At 41.2% G+C, this 10,191-nt stretch overlaps 1 pseudogene; it reads right to left on the bottom strand.

Annotated features, from left to right (window-relative positions):
* Positions 1-2,825: 2,825 nt before the first annotated feature.
* LOC128594646 (transmembrane protein 205-like) lies at positions 2,826-8,845 on the bottom strand (annotated as a pseudogene).
* Between the last annotated feature and the right edge of the window lie 1,346 nt (positions 8,846-10,191).

Raw genomic sequence — 10,191 nt, 5'->3', positions numbered from 1 at the left:
AAATATATACAGTAAATAAAATCAAGTTATAATTTATGTTTGGGGATTTATGGAAGCAAAAAAGAGGAAAGGAGAGAAGAGAAGGTAGAAAAAATAGAATCCGGGTTCAATTTCAGGTTATTTCAAAACTATAAAATGGTAAGGGGGTAACAGTTACTTGACTTATTTGGAGTTATCTATTTTTATTTCAAATATCTTTTGTGTAAACAAAAGCTCAAAACTATTGCAATTATTTTTGTCCTCAGAATTTTCTTTCCCTTGAGTAACATTATGTACGAATTTCATTTCATAGGCATTTAGACAGATTTTCATATAAATACATATTTGGGAAACAATGTTTTCTTGCCAATTTCCAGTGTAGAAATTAGATAATACTAGGCATAAAAAAAATATGTGGTTGAATACTTTTAATTTCCCTGCCAAAAGACCAGAATCTCTAATATTCAACAAACTCTTACAATTCCATCAGCAGTTAGTCTTGTGGAATGCAGAATTTGGCACCAGAAATCTACATTATTCCATTGACAATTAGATCATGTGGTCATGTCCTTAGAATACCAATATTAATTTAGCAGAACATCAGAGAAAATAAAACAGTGAATTATGACTTTCCTTAGCAATATAGGTATTTTTTTCCTATTACCGGCTCCTCCACTTTTTCTCCAAACTTACTAATTTTCCTCTGGATATTAGTTTTTAATGTTTTTAGAGTATTCAATTGGCCTGGATGTTTAAAATTCTTAAAACCTATTTTTCTATTTACTATAAAACAGCATAAGATTTAGAAATGTTAACAAAGATTAAAGTACCTAATGTTAATTAACATTAACAAATTTGTATTTCACAAATTTAAAAATTAAAATAGTTCTTTCCTAGGAACACTAAGATAACATTCTTTCAATAAAAAAATTTTTTAAAAGGAAAAGAAGTTTAAGTACATCATTTTTATTAATACATAGCTGTAGTTAAGTTCCATTTTAATAATAAAGATCAGTTTTGCCAGAATCACAAAAGAAAAGAAATGCTTTCATTTTCTTCCAAGTTATTTAATGAGTGAATTTAATGAATGAATACATGATAAATAGGGATGGTTATCTACAAAGCATACCCCAAAGAGTCCTAAAAATTCACAGTAAGCTGCAATTCTCAGCACCAATGAGACTTGATTCTACATGATCCTCGTAAAGTCAGATGGATTTATTCAAGGAAAAAAAATATCATCACATATTTCAGGAAGCAGAGGAACAGAGCGACAAATGGTGGCCCTGCCAACAGGAACTACAGAAGCCACATCTATACTGCAGGCAGCTCTTCAGTCACTGGACAGAGACAGCAGTTTCCTAACTGCTCTGAGATGGCAGTGATGACAGCACTGAAGCAGCAAGGGTGAAAAGACCAAATCCTGCCTCACACGTTCACAGTTAGGTGATGGCAGGATGTCCTGATGAAGAGACTACATTAATTCTGCGATATGGAGAACGAGAAAGAGTTTAGATCATAGCCAGAGATGAGATCTGATAATTGTCTGTCCAGGTCAAATGTATTCCAAAACTTGAGCAATTAGCCACAAATGATATAGTTGTCTAGCCTAAGACCGCTAGGAATCATAACAGCTTCACTATGCGTTGGGCTCTCGTGACATATTTTTTAATTGTCACATTTTAAAACAATCCTCCAAAATACTACTGCCATTCTCCTTTCAAAGATCAGAATACAGGGGTTAATCACAGCTAATTTCAAGGCTACAAAGCTAGGAAATGGTAGTGGGTCTGTACGATAACCTGGGGTGTTAAAGAACTTCTGGTTCCATTTCTTGTCTGGGAGAGCCAAACAGAACCAGCCAATCACGAAGATGTTGTAATAATGATAGCTAACATTTATGGGATAATTACTATGTTCCAGATACTCTTCTAAGGATTTTTCTCTATTAAATCGCCAACTTCCTAGGACTATAGGCACCATCGTAACCTTCCCTTATGTAATCTTCATACTAACAAATATGATTCAAAAAGAATTTCAAATCAACCTTGGCAAAGTAGTATTCAACGCGCTGAGACTTGCCCTTAACAAGCTCACAGTCTCATGGTGGGAAGCCACAAAGAACAATTGCAACATAGGGTTAAAAACAAAAATGTCACCATGGGCGATTGTAAAAGATGTCAGTAGAACACTTGGGAGAGGTCCCAAAATTGACCTGGGACACTCTGAATGAAAACTGCAAAGGACATGCCAAAGAAGAGGAAAAAAAAAAGAGCTAGGCCTCCTTTTTGACTCATGAATGAATTAGAAAAAAAGAACAGGCATTGAAAACCTCTGCCAGACAAACACAGCCATGGAATGATTAATTAGCTTCCAGTCGCCTCCTAAACATTGTAATGCCATGTGGACTATGGGGCAAGCACATTTTAGTGACAGTGAGTCTGAAAACAGAAGCTTTGGAGCCTGGCAGGGCTGGGTTTGAATTCTGGATTCGTCACTGTCCAGTAGCATGAAACTCACTATTCCTAGGGAGCTGTGAAGACCAAAGAAAGAATGTTTTCAAAAATCACTGAGTCTATTTTATCTGTTGTTAATGTGTCTGTTTTAGCTTCCTTACACAATTGTCCTCCTTGAGAGAGCTCAACAAGAGTATACATGTTTTTCCTGTAGGTTTCCAGGACTCTTGAACCTGCAGGGGGCCATTAACATTTCCTGGGGACAGACAGCAGCATTCACCTGTTTTACTTTCTGGGTATTATTGGAGACCATGACCAGTTCTTACGTAAGCTTATGCCTCCAAAATTTTTTTTTCCAAAAGAAAAATTTATTGACATTCAGGGTCCATACTAGAGGTTCCTAAGGCTCAGGGCAGGACTGGCGAGACAGAGCCCATTGCTAAGGAGACAACCCCGATTGCAAAGGGAGGACGTGCCATGATAGCGGAAGAAATTTTAGCAGAGGGCATTGTATTTGGGGTCCTTCTCCCGTAGCCGGCGATAGGGGTCAGGGCCCTGGTGGCCACCTGCCATCTCCCTGCCCAGGCCCCGCTCCTTCTCCACAGTCTGCAGGGCCCACATAGCAGCTGTGGTGCGGGGCTCCAGCCAGCCGCGTTGATAGTGGCCAGTGCAAGCTCAGGAACAGCAGACAGAGCTGGCAGGGATGGCAGGATGACAAAGTGAGCCATGTCTGGGACACAGCAGGGGCCCTAGGGAGGGCCCTTGTACATCCTCCCAGCCTAGAGTTCGATGTAGGACGGTACTGGACAAAGCCAGCCTCCCCCTCTTTCCCAGAGCTCAGACTGAGGTCCCCAAAGCAGAGCCCCAGCTCTTGTACCCTGAAACTGGCAGTTCCTAAGGAAAGGTTCCATCTTCATCTCCTCTATCCCCCCCCCCCCAAACTCCCCTCTCCTCGGATATGCAGGTTGGGAATCCACAGAGCAGGGTCTCTTTCCTCTGTGGCCCAGCCCAGACCACAGAAACTGACATTGGGCCCTCAGAGAAAGGAAATAAAAAATCTGTCAAGTTCCAGTTATTCCTAATCCTCTCCTGTCTCTGTAAAACTACCCTTGAAACACCTGCTGGGCCTCACCTGTCCGTATCTGAGGAACACAATGAGGGCAGGAGGCAGGCAGGGTAGAGAAATCTGAGATACAGAGATGGTGCCTTACCTTGTGGCTGGGAAATGTGTAGATGGGGTGGTAGGAAACTGAAAATTCCAAGTCAGGCTGGTTTTGAAAAAACTGAGCTGGGGTCAGTGCCCCAGGCCAACTGAGTCACCACAGCTCCATGGCAGCCCCAGCCAGGGGAAGGAGAAGGAAAAGAAGCCAACAGATGGACTCGGGGGGATAGACTGGGCTGGTGGGGACAGTTGTGCAGGTTGTGCACTGCTCAAAGGTATCCAGAGCCCAGCTTTGTATCCAACAGGAAGAATGGGGACTTTACTTTCTCTCAGAAAGGTATAACTATTGGAGGTCCTACATTTGGGGTCCTGAGAACAATTGTCCAGAGAGTAATGGCCCCAAGCCTGCATACCTAGCTGGCCTTCCAGAATGTGAGCTGAGCCCAGGCATGCTGTGAAGCCAAGATGCAGAGGTTGACGAAGACACAGCCCATCGACGTGTGAAAGTAGAAAGGGAAGAGTTTTGCACTAGGCCAAAGGTACGTCAGGGAAGGCCTCAGGAAAGCAGGAAGCCTGTGGGGTAAGGGGGTCACAAGCCTGTAAGGATACCTCCATTTCCCCCTCCCACTTCTGTCCCCACCACTGGTACTCATGACCTCAGGGTACTCATGACCACATTTCCATGCCCCAGGTACCTGACAAAACCAGTAGGTGGACCATGTTAATCGGGCCTCCCGAGTTCTTGCACCCGAGTTCTTGCAGCCCTAGGAAGGAGGCACATGGTGGCTCGGAGAATTACTTTTGCCCTTCAGACCCTGTGACTCAATCCAGTAGAGATCCAGGGAAAGTAGCCCAGAAATGACAGTGAGAAAGACTCAAGGCAGTCCTGTGACAACCCCAACCTGTCTCCAAATGTCAGCCTTCAAAATCTCAGGCTCTCTGGACCCAATATCTATGGCATCTCAGATACCCTCAAAGGTCAGCCTCAGAAGCTCAAGCCTACAGCCTTCAGAGATCATCCCAAATATCACCCCAGGGATCGAGTTCTAATAGCTGAGACCTCTCCTCTCAAGAGAATCCAGGAAGTTCCCCAAAGCCCCCTGGAGACCCCATCTAATACTACCCCAAATCTCATCCCAAGGACACAGACCCCTCCGTTGGGAACCTGGAACTCCACGCACAGCAACCAGAATCTGAGATCAGAGGCACTGGGGCTGGACTGGCTAAGCTCAGTACCTCACTCCCGTGGCCCACCCCAGCCTCTTCCCTGGTACGTCCCACCTCCCAGCTCTAAATCAATCAGAACGGAGATTTGCCGCCTTCTGTACCTCCCTCTTAGATATGACTAATCAATGAGCAGGAATCTGAAGCCTCCGAAATTAACTACTATTGTTTGCCTTAAAATGAACAGAATCACTGTAGGATGTGACCTAAAACTAATCAGAGCCAGCTGTCTGCCCCACTCCACAGGTGTGAAGAGCTGGTCAGGTAAATCCAATCTGGAATAGCTGCTGCCACTTAAATTAGAGACGCTGAAAGGACAAGTAGGTTGTCTTAAATGCAATTAAACATATTATCAAAAGGATAATAACAACTTACCCTGGGCAACTACCTTAGAAATAATTTCAGATGTTTCTAAAATTGTAAAGAAAATAAATTCAGAAGATTTTCGTTTGGTTCTTAACATGTGTTCCCTTGACCCACAACAAGCACAATCTTTTAACCAGACTTTTTCTTCCATATTACTTGTTTGCAGAAACAAAATGTGAATTAGCCTTAACACTTGGCATCTAGAAACAGTCTTAACTCATAAGATCTGTGATCTTAGTTATACCCTGCTCCTTACTCTTCTATCCCCCCAATTTTTGTTTTTATAGCTAGACCCATTGTATAATTATAGACATAAAACATGGGGGAATGTGAACTCTACTTGTATTTCAGTCCTTCCTTGTGTGAGCATAAGGAGGTTTGTTGTTGTTAAGTTCACTGCTGTCACAAAAACCTACTCCCTATGGCAAAACCATCCAAGCCCCAATCATGATTACTTATGTTCTTCCTCATTCCTTTCCTAATTAATCCTCTCCAAGTTCACCTTGAAGATGTGCTCTAGTAGTGAGCTGATTCCTACCAAACTTCCCCCTTTCCCTTTTATCCCTCATTGTGAAGGGAACAATCATCTTTTCAAAGCACAGGGCAGTCCTCACGTAAAACTCAATTGTTCATTGAGTTCTTTCAAATACAAAAGTTTAATGAATCCTGAGAAAATAGACAATATTTCTGAAATTACATTTAATACCTCTGAATTCTTTGGTTTCTATCACTTCTTGACTTGCCATTTAGGGTAAGTTATGTATGTATTTTAATCTCTGGATCTGGGAATATTTCTGTTTTACTGTATTGTCAGGGTCACCACATAAGACTCCCATGTGAGTTGGACACTGGAGCCCAATCCCCTTCCCTTTTTAATAATGCTTAAGGTTAGCTCAGAGTTGCAAGGTTTTTTTAATCACTAAATTCGCCATGAGGATAAGTAGGGGAAATTCTTTAAGATTAAACAAAGAAACAAAAAGGTCTATGTCACTAAATGTTTAGTTCTCATAGGGAAGGACAATCTGGTGGAAGATGGTCCAGCTTTTAGATATAGGAGGACTTAGATTTGAATGCTTGTTATTCCCCTAATTATGTAACTGTGAAAAAGCTGCATCTGGCTCACACCTACAATCCCAGCACTTAGGAGGCCGAGGTGAGTGGATCACCCTGAGCTCACAGATTTGTGACCAGCCTGAGCAAGACTCCATCTCTAAAAAGTAGCTGGGTGTTAGGACGGCGCCTGTGGCTCAAAGGGGTAGCGCGTCGGTCCTATATGCCAGAGGTGGCGGGTTCAAACCCAGCCCTGGCCAAAAACCGCAAAAAAAAAAAATAGCTGGGCATTGTAGCGAGCCCCTGCAGTCCCAGCTACTTGGGAGGGTGAGGCAAGAGAATCACTTGAGCCCAAGAGTTTGAGCTTGCTGTGAACTGTGACACCACAGCACTCTACCAAGGGTGACAAAGAGAGACTATCTCATAAAGAAAAAAAACCTGTCTCTGAATTTCTTTAATATAGAAAATGCACAATATTTACATGCTTTATGCAGCTAATTCCAAAATTAATAGAAGTATTGTTAAAGTCACAAATTCAAGTTTTGTTGCTCAAAAATCCCTGGGAGATGTCACAGATAGAAGAAAATCTACTTGAAACTGATTTTTCCCAAGTCCAACGCACCCCCCCCATCCTCATTTTCTCTTCTACTCCCCAACCCCTTTCATTCACCACTTTATCCTTAAGGCAAGGAAAATCACAGCTAAATTAAATGCTGTGTTTCTCCAAGAAACCACTAACATTTTGCTGGGATTTGGCTCCAGAAACTTCTATTTACCATTTCTGGTTTAAAGGTTTTAGTGTTTCCTCCTTAGAATTTAGGCCCACTGCATTTAATCTGGGGAGGCTGTAGTGTATTCTTGTATTTTAAGCAGCTAATTTGCTTAACTATGCATTTCCAGCCAAAATAACACCCACATCACGTAGACTTTTCACCTCATCAAATATAACCCACTTTAATGTAGTGTCCACGTCCTAAAGGGACAGCCTATCCTGCACATCCTTACACCTGTGCCGCTGACAAATGCCACCACACTTTAACCAAAGGACCACAGCCACAAAGAAGGTAATATTCTCTTGAATCCTTAAGCATCAGAGAGAAAGAAAAATGGATTCATTTTACTGTTACACCCAGTAAAAGGCCTGTGTGACTAAGATTTGAGAGTGAGGATGTCTGGTCACTGTAGAGGGAGAATCAGAGAACATAACAGCATGTTTTGCCCCCGCTGCAGCCTGAATGAACACTTTCCCATTCACATTTCAGGCCTCAGCACTCCTACCCCACCAACTCTTTTCCATAGAGACCCCGCAAAGATGCAGCCCTGAGCCCTGCAAACAAGCTTTATCCAATGTTGAGCAACCAGGTGCAAAGCCTTGGGTTCATCCATTGATTTCACACTATTTAACAGTAAGCCTTCACCTTCCCAGAGCCACAGAGAAGGCTGTGGGTACATTCTTGAAGTGTCCATGATTTTCATACACCTAATAATTTGATGGCCTTATTTTCTATCCCCTCTATTATTTTCATCATTATCCCCTCTGTTGACATTCAATCAGCTTCTCCACTTCCAACTTTGCCCAGTTTCATCACCAGGGCTCCCCGACTTTTCATATGGTTTTGATTCTTAAGGTTTGGAATCAACCTGCCACCAACCTTGTTTGGAAAATTTTACATACAATAAGATATTTTGAGAGAGAGGTGAAGAGAGAAGGAGGGGGGAGATACTAAAGTAATATACTTTTATTATAGGATATTGTTATAATTGATCTACTGTATTGTTAATATCTTACTATGCCTAATTTATACATTGCATTTTATCAGAGATATGTACAGTGATACCTTGGAATCCGAACTTAATCCATTCCAGAGCCCCGTTCGAGTCCCAAAGGGTTTGAGTTTCAAGACAGTTTTTCCCCTTTAAAATAATAGAAACTGGGTTAATCCATTCCTGGGTCCCACAAACTCGAAGTTTCAAAATGACTTTAACAGTCAATACATTAGATTTTAAGGTAAAATATTAACAAATGATAATATTTGAATAAAAATGTAAATTAATAAAATTTAAAATATAAAAACCTAAACATAGAAAACTCTGCTTCATCACAGTTGAACACTTGCTTAGAAACATACCCTCCCTGTTCGCAAAGTCCTCAAACTCCTTCACAAACCTTCTGTTGCTTCTGAGTTAGAACTGGCAGCCTCTCCGTGTTGAAGAACACTATGGATCCCAGTCCTTTTCTTGAAGTTCTCAAACCACTGCCTCCTGCCTTTTAAACTCCTCTCTTTGCGCTCTAGTATCAGGTGCACCTTCCACTAAATCATCCTGGAGGACCTTGGCTTTCTCACAAATTATCATCTCAGAAAATCACCTCACCAGCCAGCTGGTTTTCATTAATCCAAAGGAAGAGGAGTTTTTCCATCTCTTCTATACTTTTCGATCTCCTAGAGTTCAGCATCATAAACCCTTTTGCCACATCAGCTGCTTTGATAGCTTCTTTATTTTTCAAAATCATACGAACAGTTGATTTAGGTGTCTGCAATGTAGTAGTGAGATCAGCCACACGTGTACCGCTTTTATGCTTAGTGATTAAGATCTTTCTTAACTTCATCTGTAGCTCTAACAGCTTTCCTCTTCCTCTTATTTTCCTCACTACACTTTTTAGGACCCATGGCAAACACACTTAGTTGTTATTATATTTTAAAAAGCAAGCACAAGAGCATAAAATTAGCAGCAAAAATCATATGAGGTGCTTTCACTACAGCTTCTAACAAGGAACTAAATGACAAACGGTAAGGATGGCCCAAGCGCACGAAAAACGTGCTGGGTTTTCGGATTTCAGGCAAAATTTGCTGGAATTTTTCCTTTGGATTGAGTTCTGGGGCATTTGAATTCCGGGGACAATCCTGTACTTTGAAGAACAAAGTCGTATATACAGGATTCAGTACTATCTCAAGTTTCAGGCAACTGCTAAAGGTCTTAAAACTATCTCTTTTTTTTTTTGTGGTTTTTGGCCTGGGCTGGGTTTGAACCCGCCTATCTCTTGAGATAAGGGAGGACTCCTGTATAGCCAAGTGACCAATCTAAAATGCAAATCTCTTCGAGCTAATTCCTTCTTAAATACCAGCAAGAGTCCTTGATAATCGCCTCCTTTTCCCACCCCTAGCGTCTCTAACCTTATCTTTTGCAGCCCACTTCATCCAGCTTTGTAAAACCCAGCACTATGGAATGACTTTCACTTCCATGGGCTACGCCCTCAGCCTCAAGGACTTTCTATGAGCTATTTCTTCTGCCTGGAGGGCAAACCAATTACACCAGAACCTCTGGGTAGAGCCCAAGTGAGGGCATTTTTTTTTAAAGCTCCCAAGATGATTCTAATGTATAGCTAGGGTTGAAAAATACCGTAACTCAAACCTTTGTTTTATAGAATAAAAAAAAAAAAAGATTCAGAAAGTTATTAAATTCATTCAAGGTCACATGTCACAGAACTCTTTTTACCTTTTGTCAAAATGATCTATGTCATCATTTTACTTTGAATGTCAAAAAGAGCTATAGATGCTCTCCAAATTAGATTTTTAAATATTATTTCAAAATGGCAACTGCACTGGGGACAGGCTGGAAAAACAGTTACTGTTCTCAGTTCTTTCCTTACTCAGAATGATCCTTTAGTCACCTACTTCTAATTGTCATTTTTGCTTAAAATATCAATTTGGGAATTTTGGAATCTTTTGATTCACTATTTTTCTGTGAAAACCTACCTTGGAAGGCATAACCCAGGAATTACTAGTGGGTTATCATTAAAGTTACATTCCTTATTTCAAATGTGTTATTTGGGGCAAAATAAACTTTCCACAGAGCTTTTAAGATAACGTTTTGTTACAATATCTGAAAGAGATTTTACAGGTAAATTAAACTAAACCAGGCAGGAAGATCACATGAGGCCAGAAGTTCAAGACC

Source organism: Nycticebus coucang, chromosome 9 (genome assembly GCF_027406575.1).
Source record: "Nycticebus coucang isolate mNycCou1 chromosome 9, mNycCou1.pri, whole genome shotgun sequence".
In the NCBI taxonomy this organism is placed as follows: Eukaryota; Metazoa; Chordata; class Mammalia; order Primates; family Lorisidae; genus Nycticebus; species Nycticebus coucang.
This window is presented reverse-complemented; position numbering and strand designations above follow the sequence as displayed.